This window comes from Apis mellifera, linkage group LG1 (assembly GCF_003254395.2).
Source record: "Apis mellifera strain DH4 linkage group LG1, Amel_HAv3.1, whole genome shotgun sequence".
In the NCBI taxonomy this organism is placed as follows: Eukaryota; Metazoa; Arthropoda; class Insecta; order Hymenoptera; family Apidae; genus Apis; species Apis mellifera.
Genome location: NC_037638.1, coordinates 23952905 through 23967694, shown reverse-complemented (window position 1 = coordinate 23967694; position 14790 = coordinate 23952905). Strand labels below are relative to the sequence as shown.

Genomic DNA, 14790 nt, shown 5'->3' with positions numbered 1-14790 from the left:
CGTCGATTAATTCCTGATTTCACAATTTCTCCTCACACTCTCACACCAAAATAACAATTCACCAATTCCTATTCCTCCTCGACTTCCTCTCAATTAAACCGCGCCTCGCCACGTTATTAATGAAACTAATCGTAAAATTAATACCACCTTTCAATCATGATCGACGCTTAACCTTTAACAATCCACTCGAAGCCAACCTCTATAAATATAACTCTTGTCTTACCTAACGCTTATTACAAACTCGTCATAACTCGTTTAAAGTACGAGAAAAAAAAAAGATAAATAAAACAAACTCGAATTTCGCTCGAACGATATATATCCAATCGTTTTCGTTAAGAATCGTGGATTCGCGAGGCGTCGTCGTCCTTTCTCTCTCTCTCGATGACACCAAATAAATATTCCACCCCGTCAAAGCCTCTCGATAACCCGTTAATCATGGATGCGCATAATTACGCGTGTGATCGTATACACACTTGGACCTCTGATTCCGTAATTAAATTCGACGATGAGACACGGTCGATGAATGTTTCCCGATTAAGTTAACAAGATGGTGGTGCAACACGTATATGTATATATATATGTATATGTATATATATATATACACATCTACGATCGTTACGTACGTTTCATCCCCTCGATGAGTCTAATTGATTTAATTAATTATTTTTCCGTCTACCCCGCTTAATAAGAGGGATGGATGATCCATTTATACGTGCTCTATCGTCCGCTATCTGGATTTGTAACGGGTTCGCGAGGAGACTAGACACTCTGTGGATTCGTTATGGAGTTTGTTATAGAGAGGGATGGAGGGATATTTATCGGGAAGAGGAAAAGGGGAAAATGACACAATGTTTATGGAAACTTATTATTATAGATATATTGTGTGTTAAAAAGGGATATATTTGTTATATTTGGTAGAAAATTGAAGGCAATTGCGTGTAAAATTTGTATTTTTTCGTTCGAATAATTAAAAGTGGCGTATACGTGTGTTTGTTCGTTTTCAAATAAAAAAAGAAGGAATGGAATTAAGTGGAAGAGCGTATTGAATAAACGTGACATGGCGATAAATAAACGTTAAATAACTGAAAATGTTAAGCTTTGAAATAATAAAGTGGAACAAAAGAAAAAAAGAAAGAAAGAAAGAAAGAAAGCTCCGATGTCCATCGTTGCGTGATAGACTGCTTGTAAATTTTTTTATCGCATGGTTTATTAGCTTTTTTTATATAAAATGAATTTAGAGACAATCTAGGTATCCCAACGAATATCGTAAATCAAAATGCAGGAGAATATCATAAATTCAACTAAGCTGTCGAGAAAGAAATATTATAACGATTAAACGGAAAAAAAGGAAATTAATATAATTTATATGCAATAGGATACACGTGACTCGGTGCAATTTTGAGAAGATTACAAAAAAAAAGAAAAAAAAAAAGAAAAGAAGAAAAAAAATCGATATCTCTTTAATGAATCGCGGGATCCTGATTGGATTTGCACGATTCAAGCAGAAATAACGAATTCGTTATAGGCACAATCATGTTTCTGAACAAAATGGTATGCAATATTTGCGGAGATTTTTTTTTTTTTTTTCTTTTTTTTTTTTAATTTACCGTATGACGAAACAGTTTTTACTATCCTCGTTTGCATAAATTTCACAGGTCCGTTGTTCACCCGCGGTGTATATTTCACCCGCGCGTTAAAATGTTTAAGCGCGACAAAGGGTACAATTTTATTACCTCTAAAATTATTACTCGATTAATTTTACGATTAAACGCGATGAAAAGACCGCGAGCATCCTCTCTTTAAAATTTGCTATATTATTATAATAGATATAAATTATTAATGTTCCCGTATCGATTAAATTTGTTTTGTTATTGCATCATCATCATAATCGGTATTCCGAGAGATTCCGGAGAAAAAAATCTGAAAACTCCCGAACAGAAAAAATTTTCCCTCGAACTTGGGCAACAACGTTTCATCACTGTCTTAAAAAAAAAAAAAGAAAAAAAATTTCAGATAAATGCAAAACCATTCGCATCAACTGTGAAACGCGCTCGAGAACGATCGTTCTTCGTTGCTCGTCGAAATCTGTCCGCGCAATTTATCACCTTCGAAATTCTCCCGGCCCGCGATATTATTTTCCCTTCCTCATCAAGCCTTTCCCGAAAACGAAAGAAAGTTTTTTCGTTCCATCCGTCAGCAAGCCAGCCACGTAGCCACCTTCTCTCGACGATCGAAGCGTGACCGTCCATCGTCTGTGCCGCCCCAACAGAGACGTATCTGCTGTCGTCTTCGTAGCGATCCGCTGTCCTCCAATCCTCCTCGTATCGTATCGGAAGAGGAATGGATTTCTCGCAGATCGTGCCATCACTCGATACGCGTCACGTCGATCTAAACGACCACGATGATGAAGATGATGATGATGATAACGATGATGATGATGAGGATGATGATGATGGTGTCGAAAATGATAACAATGGTGGACAATGAAGGGCCAAGGAGGTGATAACGACGAAGACAATAATGACGATGACGACAATGATGGCGACGATGATGACGGCGATGATGGAGATGATGACAATAGCGCCAAAGATGATGGTGGCGGCCGATGGGGGCGGCAACGACGAGGAAGAAACTTATTCTCCGGCATATATTCTATCCCTTCCTTTCGCTCGCTTCGAAATCGTTCCAGATCCAATTGTTACGGGGTTCACGTGCCCTCCATCGAGTGGTCTCGATTTTTCCAGCTTATGTTGCGCGACAGGATACCATGGCTTAAGGGTTCTAGTCGTTGTAATGATTTATCTTCGACGTTGCTCGATTGGCTTGTGTGTGTTTTATATATGTATATATATAGATCGAGGAACATTTTAGGGGGAGTCGCGCAAAGTGATCGTGGGTTTGATTTGAGGGGGATGTTGAGGCCGTATTTTTGGATTAAGAGCGGGAATTGATTTTTGTGGAGGGATGTGCTCGATTTATGTATCGATGGGAATATTTGTTGTAAAAAAAAATGTTGAAACGTTTGAAGGGAGGGGTTAGGTTAGGGATTGGGAGGGATTATTTAATTTTTAAATTTATGCGCGTGTGTTATTTAAACGATTATTTTTTTTTTCTCTTCCGTATATTCTATTATCTATATAGGAGAAACGAAGAAAGAGAAACTCAAACGATAGAAAGAAAGGCAAAGGTTATTCTCGCATATACATAGAGAATAGAAATTACGCACATATAATAATTCGCAATACTTATTCATCGAAGCTTGCTCATCTTCGTACGAAAAGCCCATGCAATGTTTTTTATCGTATCTCGCGAAAAATATAAATATAAACTCGTGCCTGGAGCATGTCTCTTCCCCTAGAATGGGCCAGGACAAAAAGGTGATCTCTTTTATCGAAAAACCTAAATTATTCCCCATTCGAACGATACCTTTGTATCAGTATGTAGTCCATTGCGTTGAATTCTTTGTCGATCGCGAGTTTCGTATTTCCAGGTTGTGCGAAACGATCGGCCGGAAAAAAGGTATTCAAAGTCGGAAACGAGAAACGCTCGATGAGAAAAGGGGGGGGTACCGATTTTCACGGAACGTTCAACCGAAAAAAAAAAAGAGAGAGAAAAGAAAGAAAGAGAAAAAAGAGAAAAGATAGTAAAAAAAAAAAAAAAAAAAAAAGAGAGAAAAAAAGTAAAAAATAAAAAAAAATAGAGTAGGACACAAAGGAGGAAATAGAAAAAAATAACCCGTTTTCCCACGACTTATTTTCAATAATTGAAAAACGCTCTTTGTCCTTCGTGTATACGTATCTGTGATTGGAAAGCATTTCACCCTCGCCTCTTTCTCCCTCACCTACCCTCCGGTATCGCTTTTTACCGTCAACAGCATGCAAACCGGTCTAAATAACGGGTCATGCGAAATTAAAAGAAGTTTCACCGATTCGAATCGCTCCTATCCAAAACTAATCAACCGGATTTCCTTTTACCCATTCACAAAGCTTCTGACCCACGCTCGCGCGCTCCCATCGATACACAAGCGGTTCGTATAAAACGGCCTCTCTATCGATAGCCCATTTTTTCGCGGGACTTGAAAACTATTATCCACGAACGATGATAAACGATCATCACGGTTGAGAACAAATAGAAAGAAAGAGAGAGAGAGAAAGAGGGAGAGAAAGTGAGACGCGTGTCACGAACGCGTTGGAAAGGAACGGAAAATTTCTACTTCCCTCCATTCCCTTCTTTCCTTCGTTCCATTTGTTCCATTCATTCCATCGACGACGATCCTATCCCTGCCCCCCTTCCTCCTCCTCCATTCACGTCGATTTTCTCTCCGAGCAGAGAACGGAAGTCCGGTGTGACCACGGTTAGTTCGTCATCCTGTAATTAGCGTTGTCGAAGTTGTCGAAGGTGCTCGAAGCGAGCGACCAGGCCCGGAAACACCCGGCGGTATCGCGCGTAGAATCGATATCTCGATTCCCCTGTTCCCTCCCTCCCTCCCTCCCTCCCTCTCTCTCTCTCTCTTCTCCCCTCCGCTAGAAACCAACCACCACCCTCATCCAGCCCGTCGTCAGGTGTGCGCGTACAAAGGGGATGCGTAGGGCCGCGTGCGCGAACGCGAGCGCGCGTGCACCCCATTCTCCCCCTCTCCCTCTTGCGCCCCTCTTGCCGCCCCCTCACTCTACTCGATCTGCACAACGGACAGATGTAGGCTGATTAGAAGCTCGTAGAGGCTGGCAGAGGCCGGTGCCGGTGCTTTTCAGCCTTTTCCACAGGGGCATGGAAGAGAGACGACGACGACGACGACGACGACGACCACGACTACGAGGAGCAAACGAACTCTCGAGCCGAAGTATCGACTTTTGCCGGCGAGAGTCGCTCGAGTCGCGGCCATATTTCCCCTCGAAAATGGGCCAACCCTCCGCCCTCGACAATTATACAAGCGTCGGGGACCCGTAAAACGCGCAATAAACCCACGATACCATCCTAGATGCTCCCCTTGTCCGTGTGCATTTACTCTCGCCTCTGCTCCAACCCCACCCCCACCCTCCCCTTCCCACTTGTTTTTCGAGTCGGCTACCGACCAGCCAACGGGCTTCCCCGTGTATATATATCGGCCGTCTCTGCGCGCCGGATTATCGTGCTTCATCGCAGCTTTTTGCCCGGGTTACAACCAACCTTCCCGCGGCCACGCTATCGATCGACGCGTCGCGTTTTCAGAAGTTAATGAAACTTGGACCTCCTCCCCCCTCCTCTCCCTTCCAGGTCGGTTCTCCTAGTTTTCGAGCCAAGTCTCTCGACCACTCGCGATTCCACCGATCTTCTTCCCTCTTTCTTTCTTTCCCGATGCTAATGCTAACGAATGCTTGTTCAATTCGCTTCCCTTTTCTCCTTTCCTTTCCTTTCCTTTTTTTTTTCTCTCTCCTTTCCACGAGCGAAGAAATCATCCGTGGAGTCGAGAATGGAACGATTTGGAGTAATTGCTCGGAGCAATTGGGGGAAAAACTCGCGCGGATCCGATCCAGCCCTCTTCCCTCCTCCCTCTTCCCTCTATCGATCCTTGCTCGCTCGCGGGATTAGGGTAAACGAGGAACATCGATGAAACTCTCCGGCCCGATTTCGAGGGTAGTTGGCGTAGTTTACCCGAGGGCGAGGTTTCCTCGGTCGAAAGAAAGTGTTTTGGCGTTAACCCGGGGAAAATTGGACTAGGTGGTTCTAGGTTACCGTCTCTCGAATCTGTCGTCATCTCTCTTTCTCGCAAACTCTCTCTCTTCTCTTTGACGTATCAAAGCAGGAATCGCTGAAATTGTATTATTCGACTTTCGATTTTACGTTGATTCGTTTCATATCGGCATTTGTGCGACATCGTGAAATTTATTAGGGTTTGAAACAGAATCAGGTGTCGTTTCGGTGGTCGATTTCAGGTATCTCGTAGTTGTCTCGTGTTTGGCCGGTATATCTGGTAATTCGAACTCCTTGCATGCCGAATTCGAGGACAATCGATGCGGCGATACTCAATGTTCACGGTGTCCTTAACAGCTTCTGCTAACTACCGCTGGTTTGCGAGTTGGACACTTGGAAACCGCAGATCGGGGCCCTTGTTGCCGAGTGGGGACATAATAATAATGTTACCAATCGAGATTCTATCTTGCCCAGGATTTCTATTAAGCGCCCCTATCGAGCCGCCGCAATCTCGGAAACTGCGTCCCCGCCTCGTTCTCTCTTACCGGAAATCTATTTGTTTAGCCCAGAACTTGGGCCCTCTTGTCTCGCAAATGTTGCCCCACGAATTATTCTACCAGTTCTGTTTCTATTGAATTTAATTATATTTGAAAATAGATAAATTTTTGTCCTTCGGTAAGATTATTATTTCTCTGTTGCATAGATTTTGAATTTCTTTGGAAAGGAAAAATTTGAAAAATTTTTATATATAATTTTAAATATAATTTTCCTATTTTTCTCGCTTCGTTCTTGAAACAGGAAATAATAGGAGTGAAATTTGTCCGCTTAATCCGCGAGCAAAGCTTGGATAATGCCGGCGTAAGGATTCGTACAACGAATCCGTACAAATTCCACGAGTCAGCGTTTCTTATTTAATATTCTTATATAAAAAATAACATCCGGATAACGCTTTGCACTTCTTCACCAATCTCTAGAAAAATATCGGATCGCAGGTTGGGCCGGATTATCGCTTTTATAATCCAGTTCGAAAACTTCATTCCATCATCGGTGATCCATACCCGCCCCGCCCTCCTCAACCCCTCCTAAACTAACGTTCCCCGATGGAGGAGAACTGGTTGTTGGAACCAGCTCCAAGGACCTTTAACTACCTCGCCACGTCGATATAACCTCGTAAACCCAACACACGTTCGGACTAAGTGGAAAACTATGGGACCATAGCGGTCGAGGGCACGAAACTTGCGACTCGATTACTGAAAATTCACTTTCCCCTCCACCTCGAAACCACCAAAAATTACGACTCGTGTTTCCAGTGTAAACTTCTCGAGACCGGTATCCAAGGCGGTTGGAGGAGGGGGAGGGTTGGCGCGATCGAAATATGAAGGAAGGTGCACCGATCGGATGCGAGCAAGGGGGAAACTATAAAATAAAGCGGGCATCAAACGGGCCAGTGTCGTTTATAAACGTGTACGCGTCGTAAATATAAAGCGGATCGTTTTGGAATTATTAGTCGGAGGGAGGAAAGGGGCGGTGAATGGATCGTTTTGCCTTCCCTTTTCGAAAATTCTGCTTTATGGCCGCGACCGTATGACGAACGCCCTGTGTATTTTATCGTGTACAGGGTGTAGATTTCCAAAGGCTTTGCCGATTTGACGGATATTCTTCGATACCGTAGTTGACGCGAATTTGTAAGATTATCTTGTTGCTTTCCTTTTTTTTTTCTCTCTCTATCGCGAAGTAATTTAATTTCTTTCTTTTTTTGAAAATAAATTAATTGGAAGAATAGGAAGTTGGGAAAAATGAGGTTTGTCCTTTTGTTTAATAAAATACGGATGAAATCGTAACGTCTATCGTGGATCGTCCAAGAGAGAAAACTTATTTTTGAAATTCTCCTCGATTCTCCTCCTTCTCCCGTCGAACGCTATTTTCAAAAGCGATTTAGCAGATACACGATTCTTGTCGATATCTCGACGTCTATTTGGTCGTCTCGCGAGTAAATTGCAACAAAGTCTGAAACAGGGATTTCCACCCTCGGTTCTGATTTCGTTCGAATTGGATATTGAATTTCACGAATCGTACAATTCCGTGAAAATTTAAAATTTGTCAAGTCGAAACGAGCACACGTTTTGAATTTATTTAATTCCATTTTTTTAATTTTTAAAATTTCAAGAATTTCCTCTTCGATTATTTTATTACTCGTTCGTCACGATTCGATTTGATAAAAGAAGAGAGAGATTTTTCAAGTCACTTTGCAACGATGATTTTCAACCAGGTCACTGTTGCAACAAGCAATCGCATCGGCGAATTCCTCCAATCCTATATTCGCGTCGGTTTTGAACGGATGTTTTTAACAAAAATACGAAAGGGTCTGCGTGTGGTCTATCATCCGGCGAGCAAGCTTTCCACGTAGTTATGCGGCAACTTCCATACATGTAGCAGCACCATAATTTACGGACCCATACGGGACGACCCTATCATCAACCAGCTCGTTGCATTTCGAAGACCTTCCTTTCAGTTCGAGACAATAATAAGTATTCTTCGCAATACCATTCGTGGCTGTAGATTTATAACCGTGAATTTTTTTTCCTTTTCCCTTCTCGACGATCCTTTTTCTCTCGTGCATTAACTGAAAAAAAAAACAGAAATTACAATCTTTCGCATACGATCCAAAAATCCGATGCAAGAGGAGTTCGCAAGAATTCGTTTTCGAATTTTGAATTTACTAAGATAAAATTTAAAATAAAATCGAGAAAGTGTGAATCTATTTAGTATACCAAGAAAGATCCAACGGTGCACGATAACTCCGTCTTCCGTCATCCCCTTATCAACAACTTTGCAAAGCGGACAGACCCGTATCTTCTCCTCGCAAAATATCTTACTTGCCCGCCACGCGAGTGTAATCCCTCGGGACCGGGCGTCGATACGTTCCCCGACACACCCATTATTCCTTTTCCCTAACAATTCGAAACCCATTACACCGCCCGCCATGGGATCTCCTCCATCTCGAGTTGAAAAATCACACCAACCTTCTTCTCCTTCCCCCCACCGTGCAAAGTCTCCGAGTGACCCGGTGACACGGTGTCAGAAGCGTGAACGAGGCTCCGGTATCTAGGCGCGATAAGCGTGTTTCAACGTGGAAGCAAAAGCGCGCGCGCGCTCACTCGCGAGTTATACGGCGACGAGCCGCGACAAAGGAGGCTCTCGAGCGTAAAGCGTGTCAGAGCGGTTGGGCTTGACATGCGAACACGACCCAAGAGAGCGAAGCGCGGGGAGGAGGATTGTGTGAGTGCGTGGAGAGGGAGGGTAGGTGCGCTCGAAAGGGGGTTGTCCGGTTGCCTGTGTGTCGTTGCCTCGAAAGCGAGAGGGTTGGGGGTGGGATAGAGCGTAAGCGTGTAACCTCTCTCCGTGGATGGGGAGATTTATCGATGGACGGAGGGGAGGGGAGGAGGATTGCAAATCCGCGAGGATCGGAAGAGAGTTGGTTTGAAAGAAAGGCCGAGAAGGGAGGAAAAAGGGACGCGTCTGCGTCGCGATCGGAGGGTGTTGGACGGGGGGGAGGGGTGGATTGGTCGGGTGGCGTGCGTCACACGGGATTTTGGTTTGATTGGATTGCCATTGGGCCGCGGGATTGGTTAGAGGGGAAGGAGGAGGACGGTTGCCGGACGGGCGCTGGTTCATAACCACGCGAAATGGGACGAATGTAAATTTTCTTGTCGCGAGGGATGAGAGGGGCGTTGTTATCGGGAGAATATGCTTTGCCAACGTTTAGAATTCGAGACTCGTGGAGAGGTTAAATTTTTTGGGATCTTTTTTGGAAGGGGATCGAATTTGTAATTATTTTAGCGATTGTTAATTTCGTTTATAGTCGGCGATACGTTACTTCATATATCAAATATATCTCGAATTGATTGATACGTTTAAATTTAATACGTTTAAACGAGGAGTGACGTTCCGGAGTGACGTGTTGAAATGATCGAAACGGGCAGCGAGAACGGAACAAAGAAGGTTTTTCATTCTCGAAGGAATTATCGCGTACAATGAACATCCTATCTGACTACTGAATGGTTGAACGACGCTCGTAGAGGTAGTAGACTTCGCAGCGTTCAAGTGGGACAGGGGCAGGGTTGCGAGCATCCGGATATCCCGTTATCTGAATATCCGAGCACCCTGTCGCGCTTATCCTATGCTCCTTCATTCGAGCATCGACAAATGAATATCCGTTAACGTCTATCGTGTAACGTGAACATCCTTTGTTGGGCATCTTGATATTCCTCACGTGATCCACGAGCTTCTAGATTCATCGTCCCTCCTCCCCTTGCTTACCCATTATTTTCCTCATTGCCATCGACGACGATCTATAGCCCTATAGCCGTTGTAAAATTTCAAATTTCTTCCATTTCTTCGAAACGTTTACAACCAATCTTTATCTTTATCTTTGTCGTCAGATCGATAAAGATTTATTCGTTCTCGGTAATGCACCCTCCCTTATCGGTTTTTTAAAAAATATTATTCCTCCTTGTGGCTGGTTTTCGCCAACCGCTATTTTCACCCGTCGTTTGCACGAAATTCCCTAATAAGTCTAAAACACGAAACGCTCTCGCATACTGCACGAGCCGATCCCCCGATTAATCAAACTACAACCCATCCATTTACCCGCGTAACGCGTACACTTCACTTATTTTTCAAGCTTCCCGAACCAACCTCCCCTTCCCTTCTCCTTGTTACGTAACAATCACATCCACACGCACATACAATCACACACAAAGGTTCTAGGTTATTACAAGACACTCAACCCCGCGAGATGTTTCCACCATTTACTTTCGAAAACTTGAGAAAGAGATAAGCCACGTCAAATAGCCAGGACCTCCGTTGATTCTCGCCGTACACGGAATACCCACGAGTCTATTACCTCTAAGAACGAGAACGAAGAGGGGGAGTGGAGAGGGTGAAAGAGGGGAAAAAAAGAGCCACTTGGACTCCTCGCCTCCTCCTCTGAGGATCCAACCCCTGTAGTACACCGACCCCCGACCTAATTTCGAGCGGGACGTTCCACCCTTCTCTCCTTTCCCTCTCCCTCTATCTATCTATCTCTCTTTCCTACCTGGATTAGCAGACCAAGTCCAGGGGAATTCGTCGACGTTCGATCGGTCGTCGTGGAGAGAGAATGCTCGAGGCTGCCGATCGTGCGTCGAATTATTTTGGCGGTGCTCGTCCTCCACGAGGCGAATTCCCCCGTTGGGTCGGATCGTCGAGATGACGTGTCCCTGTCGTCGTCGATGATCTTGAATGACGATCCCGGATATATTTCGGCCGGCTGGCGAAATTGGAATTTGACACGGATTCCAAGAATCCGCGCTTCCATTGATGACCGTGATCCTGAATGAACGAACGAACAGGAATTCGATTCGAGGTGCCGATCGATCCTCGGCCATCGTCCAGACGTGCCGCCAATACCCGAATCTCCAACCGCGATCCTCCTCGTCCAAAAGGTTTCTACCGCTGTGAAACACGTTCGAACACGGATACGTAGCGAGCGCTTCTGCGTAATTTCGCATGCGACAGGGCAAGTGAGTCACCTTTTTCCGCGTTATTTCTAAGATAAGAGAGACCTTTGTTTACGTATCCATACACGTACCTACATTAGATCGCGTACGTTTCGAACGTTTCGTGGAAAAAGAAAGAAATGTAAATACGAAGATATCGGTAAACGGAAGATATCTCTCTGGAAACATAATATTATTATCCTCGTCGATGCTTGAGATGAATATGAGAGAGAGAGAGAAAGAGAGAATGTAGATCGTGAGAATCATAAACGGTAATCAATCATATTCGCCAATATACGTTATATTTCGTTCCATAAAAATCTCTCTCGAGTCAATAGGGAGGGAGGTGTGGATAGTTCTCGCGATTCGCCGTAGAGAAAAAAAAACGTCGTAACGAGATAAGAAAGAAAGGAAGGAAGGAAGGATGGGAACTTCCTCTTGCTTTCGAATATTCCTATCTTAAGTCGATAGTATATACGATACGGTTAAGGAGAGTTAAATACGAGCTTTTTGGACGGAGGGAAAACGGGATGGAATTCACGGCGCGATGATAAAGAGAGACGTTGGTGTTTTAATATTCTCCTCTCCCTAGACCCCTCGCCCCGCCGCTTGCACATCCCGATAAACGCGCATCTCCATAAAAATAGGAAAGAATACGGCTGATGTATGCCATATTATTCGCATATATCAAGATAAACGCGAATTCTTTTCTCTCTTTCTCTCTCTCTCTCTCTCTCCTTCTTCTCTTAATATCTCGCCCCTTCTTCGGATGGGTGCAAGTTTCCGGATGTGTAACGAAAACTCGTGGCTGTTTTTTTCTTTTTTTTTTTTGAAATTTGGAATTTTATAGCGGTTTTAACGAGCCTCTAATCGGAACGCCATTAATCGATGGATTTAATGAGACGAGAATCGTTTATAATTTCGTTCATTATCGTCCACGACTTGATACATCGAGTAAAGCAACACGTTGCCTCTCTTTCTCTCTCTCTCTCTCTCTCTCTCTCTCTCTCTCTCTCTCTCTCTTTCCGTTGAGATTATGTCGTTATACGGTGGTTTTCGTTATTATGGTGGAATTAATCGAATGGAATTGGCGATTGAGGAATATAGCCGATTGATGTTGTTGCGGATCGATCGATGGATGATTTGTCTCCTCGTTTCCTCGATTTTCGCGGTTAAAGGTAAATAAATTTAACCGGCTATTTCTCTTATTTGCATAAAATTTAATTTTCTGGAAATTTATATATTTAAAGGATCAAATTATCGAAAGGATCGGTCGAAAAGCAATGAACTCTCGTATATCTCGTATGAAATGAAAGCAATTATCGAAGCAAAGAGGAAATGAAAGTACGATTGTTTAACTGTAAAAATATCTGTGTTTATCTTACTTTTTTATGTAATCGCTCGTTCGATATCTTTTTTTTCCTTTCTCTCTCCGACAAAGAATATTACTATTGCCTTGATTTCATTAGAGTATTCGATTAAAAACGAATCTCTTCGAGCGTTTCTTTTTTTTTTCTTTCAATTCTGGAAAGAAGTGAAAATCGGAAGAGTGTCGCATCATTTCAAGAATTCCAAATCGTGTGAAGTCGAACTTATCTCGACAAGAAGAAGAGAATATACACAGAATAACTGTTCCATTTCTCCAGACGATCCCTCGATAAATTTCTTTGGATTTAAAAACTTTCCCTTAAACGAGAAAAAAAAAAAAAGAAAAATATAAATAAATCTTCATCTTAATCTTCCCAATAACAATCGCGTTCGCTTACAATTTAGATTGTAATTCCACGTCACCCTAAATCAGTGCCATTAATCGTAAATTCAAAGGGAGACTTGCGCAATCTGTCGCTTCATCCCCCGGAATCTCTGTCAGACTCACTCCTACCGAAATAGTGAATTCTGTCACAAGCGCGCGCAATAATCCCGCGCCATTCTTGCAACTCCGCGTGCAAATCATCCCGGAAACGGACACACGGGTGCCGCTATAACATCGCTTGCTATTAATAATTTTTCTTCCTTCCTGGTTACACGTGTATGTGTGTCGTAACGGTATTAATGACTTCCGGTATTAATTAACTCCAGAGGCGGCGGCGGCGGCCGCCCGGTATCGGCCGAAACAGTAATTTACCGGCTGTTTAATTTCGCAAATTTATTTTCCTATCTGCTATTAATTTAATCGGGATCGGTTCAAGTAATTTCTACAATCCGTAATACCACTACTACCACTGCTTCTATCTCCTTCCCTTCGATGCACGGCTCACTCAGATGAAAATTGATATATATTTCGTGCTTTCTAGCCGAGATAAATGGTTTCGGGTTATCGATTTGGCCAGCGCTATTAATTCGGCCGGTGTTCGCCAGATAATTATCATCGTGGCAGTGACGTTCATATTCTGAATGTTGATCAAAGATTCGATCGGGATATCACGATGTCACTTTTTCTTTTTTTAAAGGTTAATTTCTATTCGAGATACTTTTCTGCATATTTTTCAAGAAAAGGGAATCGACAATTCGACAAAAGACTCGTCTGACCGCGAAGAGTTTTTCACTCGAATCTTTCGCCAATAGACTCTCGTATTCAGGGATCCAGTCAAACTGGATCTTTTCCCAGTTACGACTCGTTCTCTCACATTCCAAAACTTTACAGCCGGCACTGTTATAAAGTCAGATAATAATAAATTAAATTAAATATATATATATACACACATACGTTCTTCATTTTTTCCCCTAATGTCTGCAAGAAGTAAAAATATCAATTTCATATCTGTGTTTTTCACTCGTGATAAACGGAAAGTCAACGAAACGTTTCTCGTGAATATTGGCAAGAGTTATGCGCCACGTATCTATCACATTCCACGTGGAGCTCATCCATGCATCCACCGTCCGGAATTCGTTCGTTTTTCTTCTTATTTCTTCCTCCTTTTTTTTTCTTCTCTTTTTTCTTCTTTTCTTTTTCCTCACCGTAAATAAGTAATACTCGCGTAATTACCGCGCCGTATCAAAGGTTAATGCGCGCGATTGCGAGAGAAGCCTGTTGATGATGGCGTAGCCTGGTTACGCGGTTGAAAGTCTCGTCTAAAATTACTCGCAGAAATCGTTATTCCACCTTACATCCACGTCCCGTCCCCCTTTCGAGCCTCGACGATAAACGGATAACAGTTTTTCTCCTCCTCGCGTCGAAATTCGACGTTTTCGAGGCGAGAGAATTTAGACGCGTCGTGGAAATAATTGTGGATACCCTCGTGACGTGGTATAATAATCGAACGAGACGGGAAAAAATTTCGTGAAAACGAGTTGTGTGTTAATTAAAACGGTTGGATATTTCAGATCCGTCACATTGTTTGGCGCTCGTATTTTCTTCGTTCCTTTTTTTCTTTCTTTCTTTCTTTCCATTCGCAAGAAATCTTGATACTGTAAATGTACAGCAACCTTGAAAAACGAATCGAGTCGTTGTTTGACTAAAAGAGGACGAAAAAAAAAGAGAGGGGGGGGAGGCTTGGAATGTATTGAAACACGGTACAATGGCTCGTTAAAATTTCAGGTCGCCCTCGGTCGAAGTTAATAGACAGAGCGCCACTTTCGA

At 43.1% G+C, this 14790-nt stretch overlaps 1 protein-coding gene and 1 long non-coding RNA gene across 4 annotated transcripts in view; one reads left to right on the top strand and one right to left on the bottom strand.

Moving 5' to 3' along the window:
- The window catches only part of LOC410785 (plexin-A4), a 268849-nt gene that overhangs the window by 114199 nt on the left and 139860 nt on the right, over window positions 1-14790 (top strand). The gene's annotated exons all lie outside the window — the stretch shown is intronic.
- LOC100576697 lies at window positions 4481-12780 on the bottom strand. Its single transcript, XR_003304554.1, has 2 exons — window positions 10769-12780; window positions 4481-8293 (listed from the first exon to the last, which is right to left on the bottom strand). It is a non-coding gene; the product is annotated as an uncharacterized LOC100576697 (long non-coding RNA).